The following is a 20,726-nucleotide window of genomic DNA, read 5'->3' as shown; positions in this document are numbered from 1 at the left end:
ATAATTGGCAAAGCATATGCAATAACACATTCTCTATGTCGTGTAATTCCAAAGCCCAGATTATACAGTATAACGCCCTTCATAGAACCCACATTACTACCCACAAATTTTACCGCATGGCCTTTAGCCAAAGTAATACATGTTCATATTGTCAAACCTCAATAGATGATTACTTCCATGCCTTCTGGCTCTGTCCACATGTCCAAAACTTTTGGTCAGAGATCATGGGCATGCTATCTGAGATCTTTAGCCTCAGCATCCCCTTATGCCCCATCTTAGCTTTACTTAGCGATGTCTCTGCACTACAGTGGCATTTCCTGAAGCAGGTGAGTTTGCATGTACATAATGGGGATTTAAACTAACTGTGTACATTTTGAATTTGAGATCAGCTGCTCTCAGCTGATGTTAAATTCAAATTGTTTTTAAAGAACAAGATGAGTCTTCCTCCTTGGGGAAAAAAGACAAGCTTGATGTTCATGGCTCAGAAAATGAAGGCACTTGAAGAGGAGCGAGATTTTCTCACTCAAACTGTCCTAAAACTCTCAAGTATGAAAAAACATAGCTGTTTAGCACTATCAACTTGTTTTATTGAAGAATTTAGGAATTACTGAACAACTTGAATCTTGTAACTAGCTGACACACGAAGCTAGCATTAACTCTTGCATTAAATTATCCTGAGTTCTCATGAGTGTGAGACCACAAAGAGAGGAGGCGGTGGATTGATGAGTTGTGTCAGTAAAACGTCTGAAGTATTGAATAAGGCCATCCCAGTTTTGTTCATCAAGTAGCAACTTGAGCAATGATAAGCTGTTTATGAGCTTATGAGGGGGTATGATTTGGGTTTGTTCATGCGACCGAACTTTGTGTATTTGTTATGTGCTTTCCTGGTGGTTTGTTTAATAAATTTAAGTGAAACTATGCTATCGAACAATTTTCTTACTGCTGTTGATGAATTGTCTATCGCTGTACATATTGCTGTCGTTTTATTATCCAGGCCTAGATACAGTTTATTCAATTTGATTAAAAAGTTATCAGCCAGTCATTTCTTTTATACTTTCTGGTTGTGGGTTTCAGGGTTTTAGGGCAGTCAACCTCAAAAAGAAATGTGAATTGAACTTTCCATGTTGCGAGTACATTTAAGGAAATACTATTCAGTTCTGAAATGTTTTGACATTTGACAATAAATGTAAGCGAACAGTAAGGGAACACTGTACACTCTTTGTGAGGCAAGGTTTTTTTTTTTTTTTTTTTTTTTTTTTATGGCTAAGCACACCACCGACTAACAAAAATAACTGCAGTACTAACCCCTACAGAAGAACCCCTACAGTCGCTGCTGTGGGAAAAAGATGCGAATGTCAGCTCACAACAGACAAGATGGCTATATATGGTGAGTAGCGTTAGACACCCACCTTATTTTTTGGATAGCTAATGTTAGAGAGCATGCTACTTTGCCAATATTCCGCACCGTTATCTAAGGACGTGTCGAAGAAACAAGCATCGCAGAATTACGCTCTCTACTCACAATGGATCACTGTTTAATAACTCTAGGATTCCCCTGGTTAAGTAACAGAAGCAGCTGAATTCCTCCAAGCAGAATTTGAAACTCACGCTGCAAATGCTCACCAAGGCCCTCTGCCAAAGATAGAAAAATAACTCACCCTAATCAGGGTGTTTAGCTTTCCACAGTAGTATGTTATAGAAGTTTGAAATGAAATTTCATCTAGGCTACTCTATTTTTTGTCATTGTTTTAAACATGTTTATTGACGACTTTGATTACCTCAAACAATGAAGACCTGGCTATTACTACCTAAAACAACTTAGAAGAATTATTGTTTTCAAAATAACATGTATTACTGTTTAAGGCAATATTTATTTCTGATCATCTTTTTTATACATTGTTACATTTAATCAAAATTATTTTCTCACAAGTTTTTCCCAGGGTTTGCATCTAAGACAAATTGATTTAATGGAAGACTTTGTTGCCAAAACTTCAACAACATTGTCCAGAATGAACAAATTGCTCAGAAAGGTAGCTCAATTTTTGCCACAAGCATTTGACTCTTTAGTGCTACATTGCTCTATGCACATGTCTATGCATACTTTCCTTGCAGAGGCAGGCGATTTTTGAGAATATTCTGGCAAAATAACGATTGATTTCAGACATAAAACAAGTGCACATTTTGCACTGCTCAAAGTGAGAATTGAGTTGAACGTAACATATGGTCCAAAGACCTGAAAGGAAATGTAGAGCAACATACCAAAGAGTCTTATACAAAAGGCTATTATACGGCCATATACTTATTAGGGATGTGCATGCACGTGCATTAATGTGCTTAGAACATTTGGGAGTTGCTGAGCTCATTTGGAATGTAAAACAATAGGAGTCACAGGAACATTGCCATTTCAACAGATCAGCAAAACAAATCATGAGGTAATCAAATAAAATGTATTCCTTTATCTGCTTTATTTGTGAGTGTGTGTCTTGGAGGAAGGGGAAATATACAAATGCATCTATTTGACATAATTGTGTGGAACTCCCTCCTTAACTTGCCGCCAGCGATATCGCAACACCAGCACCACTTTTGGAATTGTTAGCCAGCTCTATTATTAGTATCAATGAAACGCAAAAGACTTCAGGGGTGGGCAAGACCAAAATAATACACAAAATACCGCTATACAAAGAGGAGAGGGAGCCACCTTACCTACCCAAAATAATTGTAAGATCCAGATATTGTTAAAGCGATTTTTGTTCATAGTGTTTTTGCTTTTGAATGGTGCTGATTGGTTCATGGTGGATCCCCTGTTGCGCATGTGTGAGCATTGGAACGGTAAGAAGGTAGGTACGCTGCTGCAGGATGGATCTTTTTTGGACACGTGCGCACATTGTGGCAAACAGGCTTTTGACCGCCATCTGTAAATTTATGATTCTGAGATGTAAATATGATCACAACTGCAAGAACTTTAAAGGAAGAGTGATGTAACTTTTGAACATGATTCTGTTTGTTTAATGAACCTGAAAATAAACGAAGCCGACATTCACCTGGACGTGGTCGTGAGTAGCATGCTTCAGAGCTCTGGTGAATGATAAAAGTTACAAGTGGATATGGATACGAAGTCGAAATTTACCCTTTAGCGTGCCCATGTGAAAGAAGTGGCTTAATTATAACAAACATAGAACCGAACTTTTGCCACTATAATAATATTAAAAAGAAATACAACTAGACTTCCCTGTCTCCCTAACCAACATAAACAGGAGAAAACATGAGCAAAATAAAACGCTACCCACCCCCTACCAATGCTGACTAACATCGAACAGAAAAGTATTTTTAACAACACACAATATGACTATTTACAACTATGTACAATATGCTCTCAGTGTGGACACACTACTCCACATCTTATGTTCAATAGATTTCAACAAGTTTTTCGCGTGGCGGCAGAGGTTTTCAGGAGGATGAGCCCAACTGTGCCTTGAACAACGGCCGTCTTTTCAAACCTCCGAAACCGCCTATCATCCAGCCACTGGTAAACTGACAGCAATCTGCAAAAGAAATGGGGAGGTGGAGGAGGAGGAGAGAGATAGAGAGAGAGAGAGACACCAAAACCGAAACAACAAATACGTCTCAGGACATAACACCCCCACCCTTAAAATACAATGACCAACACATTAGTCTTTGATTGCTGTTACACATTTGGGACAAAACACCAAGGGGGTTGTGATCTGTATATACAACCACTGGCAAGGCACTGCCACCAACATACACTTCAAAGTTCTGCAAAGCAAGCAACAGTGACAAAGCTTCTTTTTCGATCGTACTATACCGGCGCTGACACTTTTTAAACCTCTTGGGGAAGTAGCAGACAGGATGGTCATAGCCAAAATCGTCCTGTTGCAGCAGTACTGCTCCAGCCCCAGTAGCACTCGCGTCCACCTCTAATTTAAACGGCTTGGCGAAGTTTGGAGCTGAGAGCACTGGTGCATTACAGTGAAGGTCTTTTACGGCGTTGAAAGCTCGGGTACAATCAGGATTCCACTCGAACCTACGAGAGGAACTAAGAAGGTCTGTCAAGGGCGAGACAACAGAGGCAAAATTTGGACAAAAACCCCTATAATAACCTGCCATGCCCAAGAAGAGGCGTAGCTCTCGTTGAGGTTGGAAAATCAACAATGGCATCAATTTTGGCACTAATAGGGCGCACCAGCCCCTGTTCGACCTGTTTGCCTAAATAAGTTACGACAGCTTTTGCGAACTCACACTTTGCAAGATTCAACGGTTCAGTTTGCATCACAAACACGACTAAACACAGTACTCAGTGACTCAAGATGTTCCTCCCATGTAGCAGAATAAATCACCAGATTGTCTAGGTAAGCCTCACAATTTGCCACCCCGACTCGATCAACACAATCCTCGGAAGGGGAAAAGAATCAGCCTGCATCACACTATTTACCTTGCGATAGCCTGTACAAAACCAGAATGAACCATCCAGTTTCGGAACCAGCAAACAAGGGGAACTCCAGGGACTCTGGCTAGGAATGGCAAGACCGTGTTTCAACAAATAATCAACTTCTCCCTTCATAACCTCTCTCTTCGGCATGTTAATGTGATAGGGATGCTGTTTTATGGGGAGAGAGACGCCAACCACTATATCATGAAATAAAATATCAGTTTGTGAAGCAATGTTATTAAACAGGCTAGGATAACCATATATCAAACTCGCAACATCGCGGCGGTGAGGAATAGGGAGATGCTGCAAGTGAGCGTTCAGATCTTTGAGAATCTCTGAATTCTCCAGTCTGCCAGCAGAAACTACACCGTCCCCTCTAGCTAGCCCATCTACTTCAGGACAGTAAACATGTGGGGTCATGACTGCAATGGGTGCATAATCTGCTGGTATACACACGCTTTCGGTTTTACTACTGAATGTTCTATCCACATAAGGTTTTAGCATATTTATATGGCACACCCTAGATTGTCTTTTACGATCAGGAGTGAGGACTACATAGTCCGTTTCACTGACCCGACGCTCAATTTTATAGGGTCCAGAAAATTTTGCTTGCAGCACCAAACTAGGGATAGGGAGAAACACAAGCACCTGGCTGGAAGCTGCGTAACGCACTTTTCTTGTCAAAGTGGTACTTCATCTTGGCTTGTGATGCCGTGAGGTGAGCACAAGCGACATCACGAGCTAGATGGAGCTGTTCACAAAAACGACTAACATAGTCCAAAACAGCCACAGCAGGGGTGTTTTCTGACAACAACTGTTCGTGTAAAAGTTTCATTGGGCCATGAGGAGAATGACCAAAAACAAGATCAGCCGGGCTAAAACCTAAAGAGTCCTGTACAGTTTCACGTACAGCGAGCATAAGGAGAGGCAGCCACTCTTCCCACTCTTTGTTGGTATCGAGACAGTATGTGCACAGCATCGTTTTGAGCGACTGATGAAAACGCTCCAAAGCGCCCTGCGATTCCAGGTAAGCTGGAAAGTTGATGTTTCACGCCCAGATCCCTCACCACTTGTGCAAACAGTTTAGAAGTGAAATTCGAACCCTGATCAGACTGAATGACCTTCGGCAGTCCAAAGACAGAGCAGAATTTAATCAGTTTTTTCACCACTGCTTTCACTTTCAAGCTGCACAAAGGAGCAGCACAAAGCTGCACCTTCAACGAACCCTCCACACCCGTGGCCAGCTCACTTTTCCACTCAGGGCACTACTCTGTTTCAACACAAAGCTTGCATTCAACAGTGTTAGGGGAGGCCAAAAATGATTCAGATAAATCAACAATATCCTTGAATTGTCGTGCCTACGCACAACACAGGCAGAAAACACAGAGGGAAACTCTTTCCCTAAGTCAGCCGAATTATTGGGGTCTGGTGTATCAACAACCACTGGGCTGGAGAAAACTTTGCCACCTGCTAGATCATTCTCCAGTATAACACTCACCCCCTCAACTGGTAGCTGAGCGCACACCCCCATTTTCACCCACCCAGAAACCAAATCGGACTTTAACCTCGTGCTGTCTTATCTTCTGGTGTTTAGATTTTGCCCTACGGGATCAAAAATGACCCCGAAAACAAAAGCTGTTCCAAAAAACTTCAAAGCAGCTTGATTGAAAATCTATTTTTTATGAAGAAACAACTTGTCATTAATCACAAACTTTGTGGTTTTAACTCTATCTTGGTTTTACACTGCAGAAAGACTGCATTTAATCAGGCAACCCCCCCCCACTTCGTTTTTAACACCCCCCCATAATTGTTTTCTTTTTCTATGACCTGTTAGACATTGAACACGGATTCAGCAAAGAGACTTACCACTTCTCCCCTGTGCTTCCTTATTTCACAGCAAGACAGACTGCAGGGTGCCTCCTAGATTTATGGCCCTATCAAGGTTGCCTAGATACAGGGGTCGGGCTAACTTGCCCAGGGGGCCTCAGCAGTCCTCTGCTTACAGCCATCTGCCGCATTTTAATAGTCACTTACTGCATTTCCCATTAGTAGGAGGGTGTCTCTTTGGTGTGTTTGCTTGTTGGTGTGTGTGTTTGTTTTTTTGTGGCCTGTAAATGACTTTATAACTGGGGTCAAAATGACCCCTTAGGGGCAATCTTTGAACCCTGTTGGTGTACAGCTGTCATGGAAATATGTACAAAGGCAATGTTGCACTCTTTGTTACGCTGGGGTCACTGGAGGTGGAGTCCTCATATCTCAAAATGAAAAATGTTGATTTAGGGGGTCTTTTGTGCTGTTAAACATCGATTTGGGGTAACGGATGACCCTAAGACAACAGGTTAAATACACATTATGCAGTGGGACTGCAACACAACTGTTCTCAATGCCACGGAGCAACACACTACCACCAGTGGAGGATCTTGTAGAAAATGGCAACTCACTTTGGAGTATGAGCGACTCCGCGGCACCTGTATCCCGCAATATGGACACGGGTTTAGCCTTGGTACCCGTAGAGAGAGACACAGAGCCAGTCAACAAGAACAGATCATATACTGTGGGCTGTGGGCTTCGGGGCTTGCGAGAGTCACTTCGTTCACTTTCCTGGGCGGACACTAATAGAAAAGACTTTCGAGGGCAATTATTCATAAGCCGTTTTGGCCACAGAGACCTCTCTGTCCTGACGCATGGGAAACACAGTTTTATGCATTAGGACAAATTCATCTGCCATCACAGTGGCCTCAGCAAGAGTGGCAACTTTCTGTTCATTTAAATGTACAACTATATTTTCAGCAGCAGAATTCGTAAAATCCTCCAGTGGGATCGATTCTCTCAACTGCTCAAAAGATATCACTTTAGTAGCGGCACACCACTTGTCAAAAAGAGCTGCTTTCTCCCTACCAAAGCGACAGGCTCGCCACCGGCCGGTCGGACCAGTCCATGCCTCCTGATATCCCTGTCCATCTCCATGTCAAGCTCACGTAAACGGAGCAACTGTGTCTCATGCTCCTGCCTTTTGATTTCTAGATCTAGCTCCTTCAAACGTATAGCAAGCATCGGCAGAGTCTGAGATGGAAGAAGAAAGAGAGGAACTGGGTCAGGAGCAGGCCTCGGCACAGGACCGGGGGGGTATTCCAGAAAGCAGGTTTAGAGAAAACTCTGAGTTAGTTAACTCAGAACAAGTAGTAAACCTCCTAATAGAAGAGCCTTATGGCTTTGTTTTACTAGGAGAATGAAGCCATAGCACAGCAGTCGTCTTTTCAAACCTCCCGTGCCCATCGTCCAGCCAATGATAAACTGCCAGCAATCTAGAAAAGAAATGGGGAGGAGGACGAGGAGGAGAGAGAGAGCGAGAGAGAGGGAGAGAGAGAGAGAGAGAGAGAAACCAAAACCGAAACAACAAATACGTCTCAGGACGAAACAGCAACACACAACATATACAATGGGACTGGCTAGCCATCAAGGCACAGGTATCAACATTCAGGGGTAACAAGACCACAAAACTTTTTAGAGAACACTTGCAATTCATTCAGTGGCGCTACTGTCTGGCAAGAAGAAAGGGAAGGTGCCTTGGCACAGTTGATCCATGATATTAGAAAGGTGTACAAGTTTAGGCTTCATTAAAGGTGCACTATGCCACAATGTATGATTTTTTTGGCTATAGATAACCTTGAACTTTTATTGAACTGTTTGTGTTCTGACATTTTTTTTCAGATTCTGAAATTTGTCTGTGTCATAGTAGCTACTTCTGATTTGTTTTGTTAAGTTGTTAGCTTACTCAAACTGCTTAGGACTGTGCTGAATCAAAATGACTGAGTACTTCGAAATAAGGTTAGGGTTAACATTGTAACACAGTACATGAAGTGTAATAATAAATATTTATAATACTTGTTCCACAGTATTTATATGAGTAATTACACTAGAACAAGCGCACCGTAGTGTAAAGTGCTATTGATTTTACATATTACACAGTGGTTGGTGACCATATTAAATGGCCAGTTCCTTTGGTGTTATCATGCTGTTACATTGATTTTACTCAGGTGGCTACACAGTGATGACCAATGTTTAACATTTTACATTAAATTGACAGTTCCTGTGGAGTCACCATGTAACTACAGTGGTGATACAGTAGTACCCTATGGTTTAAGCTTCACATATTACACAGCGTTTGGTAAAGAAAGTGTTACACTCTATATTAAGCGACCAATTCCTGTGGATTTACCATGTAATTACTCTGGTGGTACACAGTAATGACCTAAGGATTACACTTAAAATTCAGTTGACAGTTCCTGTTACTTTGTAACTTCACTGATGTTACAGAGCGGCGCCAAGTAGGTTAGGCTCTACATACATGGTTGTTGTCCAGAATGTTACACTTTATATTAAGTGGACAGTTCCTGAGGAGTTGCCATGTAAGTACACTGATATTACAGTGTTGCACAAGGGTCGAGGTTTTGCATATTACATATTTTGCATATTAGTAGAGGGTGAGTTATGACAGCTCCAAGGGCCCAGGTACTGACGGGGGCCCTCATAGAACATTATTAGTAGCACTCTTTAGGTTTGGGGGGCCCAATATTACAATCTTTCATAGCGCCTAAAATTTCTAGCAGTGCCCCATGTCTTCTCTACTAATTTACAGCGTAGTTATGTGTAATAGCTGAGTTGACAGAGGCCAACCATTCCCAGCAGATCTTTGTAATGAAACTGATATAATTGACATAAACAGACTGAGGATGATACTTACCCACCTCTATTAACTTTTTTATTCAACTCTTCTATGTTACTGCTGTCTGTCTGTCTAGCTTTAACCCAATTTCAGTTGATTACATTCAGTACGATGTAATCATTTCCAGCCTGAGCTCTTCAGACTCAGTTATTTTGTTTGACTCTTATTCTCAGTCATAATTTACACTCATTCAGTGTTGATGGAGGTAAGAATTTGTCTTTCAGGATCTACTTGGTTTGCATTGGTGTCCATCAGTGACGGCTGGTGGTGATATTGGGTGGGTGGGCTAACAAGTGCTTTATACCCATCAATAGTTTACACTGCAGCAACAGCAGCATCACATCAGAGATACCAAGTTATAGCAAGGACAATATATACCTTGTTATAGCAAGTGCTCTACAACAACACTATAGAGAGGTACCCACAAGAATGCCTGATGACAACAAACTCTGTATCTGTCTTTCCCTCTCGCTCTCTCTCTCTCTCACACACACACACACACACACAGGCTACATACCATTTAACTATTTTCCTCTGTACACATTAGCACATGCCATTTTTAACAAAAACAAAATATGCAAGAATATGCAATATGCAAAAATATACAATGTCAGAAAAGGGTCCACGTGGGGATGCACTACAAAACCTGTTCCAACTGTAACGACTGCCCATGGATACTGCAACTGTTTTTATCTCAACCGTTTTGCAACACAGGGCCATGATTTAGAGAGACAGCCAGGGGCATCCGTACTGCACATAGGTGAAATTCATGGACCGGTGCTAGGCAAACAAAAGTGAAAGCATTTGCCAAGAATGCTTTCATAAATCATGAATGAAAGCGGGAGGATCGAAGACGATCATAAACTGTCATAGTCCCGACCATAAACAATGCCGCCCCGTGATCCTGGGGGGATTACAGTTTCAAAGATCCAAACCTTGTCTCCTCCAAAAAGCAAGCATGGGAAACAGAAAATAAGCCCATTTAGATATATTCTGTGTTTTTCTTGTGACTATTTGGTGCTACTGCTGCTCTAGGTTCCACCAAAATGTAAAAAAATCTGTTATAAGTTTTTTTTAACAATAATTTTCTCATCTTTATTGTAAAAGATAGGGAGGGCTTAGCCCTGCTAGCCCATTTATGCCAGCCGTCCCTGGTGTCGATTCAATCTGGATGCATTCATGTTCTGAGACAATGGTAGTATGGCAGTAAGGCATTACGTTAAGCGCTGTCTTCTCCATTGCCACCCATTATGCAAAGGAAAACCTACCTGGCTTAATACACCAAAAGTACGATCAAAGAAGACTAAATTTCTCTCACACACCTCTTATCAATATTCTTTTGAAAAATCCAAACAAAAACACAAGGAATAATTAAATTAACTAAATTAACATATGTTAACAAGTGTTTCAGACTCAGTTATGCTCCATTGATGCCCATTATAAGGAAAAGGTTTAATACAACTAAGAGAGAGAGTACAACTCCACCTGGCAAGGGCTACAGCTAAATCAAACAAACACTAAGAACTGGACCCTGTGCTATCCATAAAAGCATAAGGGTGATCCAGAGTACAGGGATGAGTACATTTTGTGTGTTATTTGTAGGCGGTTGTTTCTCACAAATTAGGTGCACCGTAAGTGCATAAAGTCAGCTGAACGTTTAGTCACTGCTGGCTACCATAAATGTGTTATGCGCTCAAGCTGAATGAGTAAATGTGGCATTTTGGCTTGGAATGAACACTTTGCAACACATACTATGTGGGTTGAAGGGACATGAGAAATCTGGTGATCACTGATCGCTGTTTTGGGACATTAAGCCACGTTAAGCTTTTTCTTTATAATGGATGTCAATGGAGAGGAAAATGCTTAACGTGAGATAATGTCCATACTTCTAGGATTTTGGTTTTGATTTTTTTGACAGGAAGAAGTGTTTTGGACAACATGTCCAAGAGAAATTAGGTGATCATTGATCGCTGTTTTGGACCATTAAGCCACGTTAAGCTTTCTCATGTTAAGCGTTTTAGAATGTCCCAGAAGTCGCTGAATTCACTGTGTGAGAAAAAGTTAAATAAAAAGAAGTAGCAGTATTGCATGACTTAGTCATGTTGTGGGCTATGTTCTTCGATATGTTCTTCGACTTTACAATAAGACTGCCCTTATGAAGGGTTTGTGAACGGTTTACAGTTAGATTATCAATTAGATTGTGAACACTTTATAAATCATTACTAAACTGTTATAAACCATTAGATTAGCTGCGCAACAGTGACCTGTTGCTTGCCAAATAGTGATCCCACATTTATGTGTACTATTAAACCTCCGATCTCTTTGGTTACTTAGCTTACTTTGTCTTCTCCAGCATTTATACCTGTCAGCCCCATCAGATATTTGTTAAAAAGTTACTAGCATTTAACCACAATTAGCATAACTTAATAGTCAAAAAGTTTCATTTTGCATACCCAAATATTGCATATCAAATTTGCATATCAAATTACCAAATTCATACACTAAGGCTGCAATATTGTTTACCTTGACATTTTCAGCATTTTATCAGCAGTTGTCCTAATTATTATCAAGGGGGTTGATATGACATATGCTATCATATCAAAATGGTATATTGTGATGCATGTTGGAGGTAGATGGTTGGAGCTTCCCAGCATGCCTTGGGACGATGGACTGTTGTTTAACCCCAGTTATAAATGTTAGTAACTCATTAGTAAACGCTGATGTGTTTCACACTTTACAATAAGGCTCCCTTTACGTTTGTAAATGTTTGTAACTCATTAGTAAATGGTAATGTGTTTCACACTTTACAGTATGGCACCCTTTCGGCAGTTATAAATGTTAGTAACTAATTAATAAATAATCATAAAAATGAAATGAAGCTGACAGTTTAACATGCTCACTGATAAAAGGAGAACATAAAGTAAGCTAAGCAACTAGCAAGATTTAACAGAATAGATAGATGAAAAGCGCAGCAATAACTTTATCTTGCCAAATAGTGAGCCCGCATTAATGTATGAAAACTGAGTTATAGCTTGTTTATAATTGCTTATTAATGATTTATAAAGCGTTTACAACATAATTAATAAGCCAATTGTAAACCATTTATGAATCCTTTATAGGGGTAGTCTTATTGTAAAGTGGCACCATTTCTTCTTTAGGGGAGTAGAATATTTGTTTCACAGTTTGAGCATGATGGTTTTTAGATGGCTAGGTTAAGCAAAGAGCATCCAGACAAATGTATTATTAAGAGCTTAGTTGTTTAAGAGAGTGAAAAAGATCAGACCGGTATTGGACTGGTATCGCCATCAGCAGATAGCCAAGATTGCTGATGAGACACCTGAACAGTATTCCATATCTTTTTTGCTGAGTTCTGGCTCATATTTACAGGAGTATAGTGAAAATAATCAACAATCACATATGTGCATGTCGAGAGCAATAGATGACTCTTCAGTGGGTCCCCAGATTTTTGCTCACCTTCAAAGATATTCCAATGTTAAAATCACTTTTGCTTTAAAAAAAAAAATTACAACGTTTGCAGGTGGATGAGGTGTACAAGTGATTGTTCTGCCTTTTTAAGGTCTGCAGATAGGCTCTGAGGTCTCATCTCAGCCCTGACTCCGGGTATTTCTTCTTATTACAGACACTGCTGTTTTTAGAGATCTGATTGCATCTTGTGCCTCCCTCTCTTCTCTCTTTAATATCAAATGTTCTATGAGCCTAGGGAGGTTCTCTTTCACAGTGGTACTGAAGACTGCAACATCATTCTTTACTTCAGGGACATCAGCCAAGGTGCAGGGTGACTGCTCAGGAGGCCTTGACCAATTGCTCTTGGCCTGTGATAGGCACTTTGGATCCTATATCTTTTGTCTTCAGAAAGGAATCTGCTCTAAATCCAAGTGCAACATTATTTGCTAGTTCTGACACTGAGATGTTTGCAACAATTTTGCATAACTCAAATTCTGGCAGTTCAAAAGACAAGCATATATATCTGATATCTCTTTCTGTCAATGAAGATTAGAGATGCACAAGTCCTATTTGTGTAGAACATAGGTTCTTGTAATGGAACTGTCTTTATCATTTTGTTACACATACTGCTCGGATGGCTGCTGCAAAAGTGTTAAAGTTAGAACTGCAAAGCTATTGCTTGTTGAAACTCACTTTTTTTGTTTGTTTGTTTGTTTGTTAATTTTAGGCCAGGTTGATTGCTTGCTCACCCACATAGAAGTTCCTCTGAGTGTTACTCAGAACATCCTCACTGTGCTTGGTTTCACTGTAATCAGCAGTTTACTTAAATGCAAACTTGCCAAAGAGACGACAGCCAACAAATGAACAGTCATCCTGAACACTGCTGGTAGTTGACCATCACCACTAGGAGCCAAAGGCAGCAAAAGAAGTTAGCATTATCAATCTTTCACTTGACAGAAAATTGCTTCAATATCTTGTATCAGGGCAACTGGTTACTGGTAGAATAGAAATATGACCCTAGTCAGCATGTTGGCAATGTCACATGACTGCCCTATAGGCTGAAAAGAGCATTTGTTTTTAATCTTTCTGATGAGATTCAAGGCATGTTGTTAGGCCATCTTTCTGTCATTTAGCCACTTCACTTCAGCTTTTGTAATGAACATCATAATGTTAAGACTAATATGACTATGTAATATAGCTAGTAGTGACATTTTGTCTCCTTTGAGTTGCTCTCTATGAAGCAATATGGTACTACCTCATCTTTTCTCATAGCAGTGCTCTATCATCCTCCGGGGCCCTATATGCAATTTCTAGATGAGTTTTCTGAATTTATCTCTGTTATTCTTACTAGAGTGGATAAAATCCTGATACTGGGGGACTTTAATGTCCACATCAATAACAATTCTGATTCACTTAATAAAGCTTTTACAACTATCATAGACACTTTTGGCTTTAACCAATATGTCCACAAACCAACTCATTTCAGTGGCAACACTTTAGATCTTATTTTAGCTCGTGGACTGTTGTCATCTTACCCCCTCCCAATAGAGTGCCATAGTCTATTGTTAGTTTACCGCATTTGAATGATTCGGCTAAAACTAGTTCATACCACGAGTTGCCTACCACGGAGCAGCTAAATCTAATTCCACACATGTAATAGAAAATGTAGGCATAGTCTGGATATGAATAAATATGCATGAATGGTTTTTTTTCACAAAATATGTACGTTGCAATGGAGTTTTGTCAACAAAACTGTGTCGGTGTAATGACCTCGCCCCCCCCCCCCCGTCTGCTTCAGCCACTCAGCGTTCAGTGTCGCCGGGCTACTGATCACTGGTCTGATCACCACTCACCACCTTCACCTGTTTACACTTTAATTTCATTCATTTTCCTCCTTATTTATACCCCTTAGTTGTGCACCTTCTTTGCAAAGTCTACACTTGGTTTTGCACCACGGACCTTTGCCTGAGATGAACCCAGTTTGTACGAACTTTGTGAGACATACCTTGTTGTATTCTCCAGTTCCTTTGTTTTCCTCTGCCTTTGTGTAAATAAAATCCTGTGTTGTGCACTTGCGTCCTGTTGCAGTTTCAGTTTCCTGACAGAAGACTTCGCCGCACCATGGATGCAGCGAACATTTCCCTGCCCATGGAGGAGAGTCCAGACCATCGCGGGGAGTCCTCGCCGGTGATTTCTCCTCCTCTATTTCAGCCCTGCTAGATTCGGGGGCGGCGGGCAACTTCATCAGTGGTGCCTTGGCTCGGGCCCTTCAACTTACCCTCCGTCGCCTCCCAACTCCGGTCTCAGTCCACGCCTTGGATGGTCACCCTGTAGGGAGTGGGTCAATCACTCACACCACCAGCTCTGTCAGTCTCACTGTGGGGGCCATCCATCATGAGGTCCTCACATTTCTGGTGTTGCCTGGCTCCATTCACCCACTCATCCTTGATCTACCTTGGCTCCAGAACCACAACCCCGCCATCTCGTGGACAGAGAGAGAAGTCATCGCCTGGTCTTCAACCTGTCAGCATCGGTGTCTACAGCTAGTCTGTGCAGCCGCATCTGTCAAAAGCCCTCCAGTCTCAACTTCCCCTGAGATCCCCAGCCAATATCATGACCTGGCAGAAGCCTTCAGTAAAGATCACGCCACCCGTCTCCCTCCTCATCACTCTTGGGACTGTGCCATCGACCTCCTCCCCGGTACTTCACCTCCTCACAGTCGAGTGTACCCCCTCTCCCTGAAGGAGACCCAAGCCATGGAGGAATACATCAGCGAGGCTCTGCAGCAAGGGTACATCCGCCCCTCTACCTCTCCAGCCTTGGCAGGGTTTTTCTTCGTGGAGAAGAAGGATGGGGGGCCTGCGCCCACTCCCTCTGGTCCCCTCAGCAATAGAGCAACTCTAGGGTTCCCAGTTCTTCACCAAATTGGATCTCCACAGCACCTATAACCTCATCCGAATCCGGGAAGGAGACGAGTGGAAGACCGCTTTCAAGACAACCTCCGGCCGCTACGAATATCAGGTGATGCCATTCGGTCTTGCTAACGCACTCTCTGTCTTCCAGGCTATGGTGAATGACGTTCTGTGGGATATGCTGGGACGATTTGTCATTGCCTACATCGGCTACATACTCATCCACTCTGCCACGCTCCTGGAGCAAGTCATGCATGTGCGCATGGTTCTGTTCCGGCTTCTACAACACCAGCTCTACGTGAAGGCAGAGAAGTGCGTGTTCCATCAGACCACTGTCTCCTTCCTAGGCTACGGGATTGGACCTGAGGGAGTGAGGATGGAGGAGAGGGGAGATTAGAGATTGGCCTATAATTATTAAAGGCTTCAGGGTCAAGATTTGTTTTTTTTAAATAACGGCCTGATCACGGCTGTTTTAAAAGCAGAGGGTAAAACACCAGACTTAAGTGACATATTTGTTTAAGATTGTTGGACGGAGAACTGAGAAAAGCTCTATGTAAAGTTTAGCAGGTAGGGGATCAAGGAGGCAAGAAGCTGGTTTAGCAGAGTGCACCAATTTCGACAGAGCGATAAGGTTAAATTGAGTTAAAGAGTTTCATCAGGGTTTCATCCTGACAGGTTTCATTATTAAACCAAGGTGTTAAGTGTTTATGCCTCTTTTTTGTAGTTAATGGTGCTACCATATCTAGTACATTACAAAGGGTTGAATTTATGCTGTCCGTCAAGTCGTTCAAAGATCTTTGCTGATCATTGAAAGAGTTGAGAGCAGTAGGAAGCAGATCAGCGAGCACAGCAGTGGTGGAAGCATTAAGCAGCCACGAATCGAGGTAGAGACAACTGGCGTGAATGGAAGAGTTACTTGGTAAATAATAAGAAAATGGTCTGAGAGGGCAGCGGAGTAAGGAGAGACGACAACGTCAGAGATATCCAGTCCACAAGCTAGAATAAGATCTAAAGTGTTGCCACTGAAATGAATTGTTTCATGGACATATTGGTTAAAGCCAAAAGTGTCTATGATAGCTGTAAAAGCTTTATTACGTGAATCAGAATTGTTATTGATGTGGATATTAAAGTCCCCCAGTATCAGGATTTTATCCACTCTAGTAAGAATAACAGAGATAAATTCAGAAAACTCATCTAGAAATTGCATATAGGGCCCCAGGGGACGATAGAGCACTGCTATGAGAAAAGATGAGGCAGTACCATATTGCTTCACGGAGAACAACTCAAAAGGAGTCAAAATTGGGTAAACTAAAATTTAGTATTATAGATTAGAGCTACACCCCCACCTTTCTTTGCTGCCCTAGCAGCACAGGAAAAGGAATAGTTAGGGGGTGAAGCTTCATTTAAAGGGAGAAAAACCTCTGTCTTTAACCAAGTTTCACACAAACCCATCATGTCAAGGCTAAGATCACTGATCAGGTTGCTAACAAGCAATGCTTTAGGTGAAAGTGATCTGATATTGATAAAACCTAACTTCAGCATCACCGGGCTTACAGTAATCATATCAGAGGAGGGAGTCAGTTGAATTGGAAATAAATTGCAACGAAATATGGTCTGTTTGACTCTAGACCGAAATGAGCTACGTGGGCATAAAAGTACACTAATGGGAAAATGTCACTACTAGCTATATACATAGTCATATTAGTCTTAACATTATGATGTTCATTACGATGAACATTATTCGTTAGAAGGATACTTCAAAGAGGTTTTCTCGTTGTTTCTGTTGTCTCTGCCTGACAAGTGCTCCAGCTCTTTTGCCCTGCTTCCCTCTCTGGCTCCGATTACAAGGTGCAGCAGGCTAAACAATTGAAATCTAAACAAATAGAAGTTCACTGAGTCTGCTGAATAAATTTTGGCTATAAAATGCATACCCCTTGTAGATCTGATGTCGATCAAAGTCTGCCTATCATAGGTGATCATAACAAATGGATAGATGGAATGGATAGATATCTGGATTAAATAACATTATTTTATGTCACTAGCATTTAGAATATACTACTATGTTTAAATTTATAGATTCAACATATTCACATTCTCAAAGATTGAGCCTCCCTGATCGATGTTCAATCAATGCACTTGTGGCGATAAGAGCCATGTCTCCTTATAATAAAATATTTTTTAAAAATATGGCGTCTGCATACGGGTCATGGTCATTGTTTATAAATACCGGCCCAGGTAACATTGCGCTCTCTCCCTCACTTCCTCTGCCTGGTATGTCGCACCTGTGCGCCCCTGGTACACTTTGGGTTGCTGCCCTGTCTGGACGCGCTAGCTGGTTTGAGCGTTGTAGAGAGAGAGGCCTTTTCATTCTGCTGCCTTTTCATTCTTCGTTTTTCCACCAGTAAGCCGAGATCATTTCCTGCTTACGATTCTATTGTGAATTGTTTATCGTTTTTTAGCAGGTGACACGGCAGGTGTGGTAAATTTTTGTGGTTTTGCCTTTTTTTTTTTAGTCCGGTCCTATAGTTGACCGCTCATATAGGAAGCGTAACCTTGGGTTACTGCTGAGGTTTTCTGCCGGTAGGGTTTTACCTTGGGATAGCTGTTTTGTTTCTTGTTTATTTAAATTTTGTTTTATTTCCTTTTTTATTTTCCTATGGCGCCCGGGTTGCCCTGTTAATGTTGCAATGAAATTATATTCAGTGTAATTATGTAACGGAAATTCTAAAAGTCGCAATCCTGCGTGTTGTCGTGCCAATGGTATGAGGAAGATCTGGTTAATGGTTCACTGTGAATATTAGACTTAATACTAATATCACTTTGCTGTAACCATAACCTTATTTTGGAACCTGAACCCAGTGAAATTACAGATATTCTGAAAAATTCTATTTATAGCTCAGCGCTCTGAACACTGAACCTAGAAATTATTCTGAATACCTCTTCATTAGCCGTACATATAATAAATAACAGCATTAAAGTAGCAGGTACAATAATACTCTTCGAATTCAATACTTCTAGCTAACTAAGTTCCTGGATCACCATATTCAGCAACTAGGAAATAATTTATCACGTACTCAAAGAGTAGGACTACAAACGTACACGTTTATTACAACGATCAAATCCAAACGGTACAGAATGAATCTAATGTTGAATAAATTGGAAATCAGTTGGAATTAAGGCACATCCGCTATACACACACATACAACAGCATCTAAACTACTAACAAGAAGACAAACAACTAACGGTAGACAATAACAATATCCTCGTTACCTAAAGTATGTATGAATGAACAACTACGCGGGCATGAGGCATTACTCACGAGAAGGCACGCTTAACCAAAAGAACTACCTGAGGGATGTTCTAGTGGAGTTACTTACACACAAAAAAGGGGTTGTGAGGAAGGGAGAGAAAAGGGATGAGGAAGAAGAAGAGCAGGCCCAGCCACGTTCAGGTATGAGAGACCGGAGTTACCGAGGTAGGCAGAAGGAGACCGTGAACGAGACTTCGTGTCGGTGCCGGGAAAGTCTTTTAGCGTCGCGGATCTTCCGTAGCGGTGAGCCTGGGACGATTCTTCGTGGAGACGAGCAGGACGGAACGGACGGACTTACATTACGGCTGATACAACCGGAGCTCAATTGGAGCTGAACCTTAGCGCAGCTGAACTGAACTTTGGCGCAGCTGAACTGAACTGCAGGACAGCAGAGAGTCCGGCATTTTATCTGATTTGCAGACGGGGGGTGCCGCTATCCTTTTGGGAGGGTGTCTCTGCCTGAAAGGAGGAGACACTCCTTGGAATTTGGGAAGTATTAATTTGAGTTCGGTTGAAATAATTTTACATAACTTTTTCCCATTAAAGAATAGTAAAATTACGTCCGCGTACTTGAATCTACAGCATTTTATGCTCCCGAACAAGACCAAATATGGTTTCTTTACCATTAAAAACAGCACAGTTACACCGATGGTCATACAATTAGCTGCTCATGACTTGGCTCCTGGCTATTTTTAAGTTTTACCGCGCATTTATGACAATACGAACAGTGCGTATTTAACTGATAATATCGTATGGTTCGTTTCGTTTTTATTTTGTTCTACATAGTTTGTGCCCGAGTGGAGCAATGCAGATGAGGCCTGTGACATGGTCTGAATTCCATTCTCACAGGGAAACTAACCTCCCGAGGTGATCTAGTCTCCCTCGCAATTAAACGTTATCAGCATTTGACCAAATGGTCTGGGAGTTGCTGCGCTAAAACATCGAGCCTGGCGTCTGATAGGTGTTACCGCGAGTGGTTTCTGCTTTGATATGTATTGGTCCTACACACAGGGAGGCCTGGGCCATCAAGGAGAGAACTGGGATCAAAGGGGATAGGGGTAGAGAGGCAGAGTGATGGTGATAGAAATAGACAAAGAAGGGTGAAAAAGAGGAAGAGAGTTTACACAACTGCAACTTTAATTACTAAGGAACACTTAAGGTTAACAAATGTCCTTTTCTTTCTGAAAGCTGCACAGTGTCTGCCCGACAGTGTGATCATTTTTAATCTTAAAATTGTTTGAAATTGTTTCTTTTGGAAGCAGGCTTTCGAAACGGACCTTGAAGAAAAGGTTTTTTTTCTGTCTTTTTTTTTTTTGTCCTCTCTCTCCCCATCTTCTCTTTTTTGATCCCGGCTACCCCAGTCCTTTCACGAAGTGGAGGACCGCCTCGTTTAACCCGAAAGAGACGTTGTTACCGCGCACCGAATGATGGAATATAATACATCTTTTGAAGTTTCCGGTCTGGAATGTGTTTCTTTAGGTAAATAAATAAAAAATTAAATAGCTGTGTTTGGTGTACTTTAGCTAAAGCCAACGTCATTATTATTCATTATTATCATAATTTTATTTTTAACTACTCTGAGTGGTGGTGGATATCACCTGGCGCCCGAACAATTAAAGCATTGAAACAGTCCCACTACCGCCACACACTAATGATGTTTGAAAGAGAAGATCCCAGGGAGAGTTACATGACAACATATTCAGAGATAATTGTCTCAACAATTTATGTTCAGTGCTCGTTTTGTCAAGAGGAGGTGCGGATTGTGCCTGTGTTTAAATAACTGTTCCACTTTTATATGAATATAAAATCTGACATATATTTTGAAATTGGATATAATTTTTTGGAAACATTATATCAAGTTTTGGA

At 41.4% G+C, this 20,726-nt stretch overlaps 1 pseudogene; it reads left to right on the top strand.

The window, feature by feature from the left end:
- Positions 1-14,759: 14,759 nt before the first annotated feature.
- Positions 14,760-20,726, top strand: part of LOC115804745 (uncharacterized) — a 37,137-nt pseudogene continuing 31,170 nt past the window's right edge.

Source organism: Chanos chanos, chromosome 2 (genome assembly GCF_902362185.1).
Source record: "Chanos chanos chromosome 2, fChaCha1.1, whole genome shotgun sequence".
In the NCBI taxonomy this organism is placed as follows: domain Eukaryota; kingdom Metazoa; phylum Chordata; class Actinopteri; order Gonorynchiformes; family Chanidae; genus Chanos; species Chanos chanos.
This window is presented reverse-complemented; position numbering and strand designations above follow the sequence as displayed.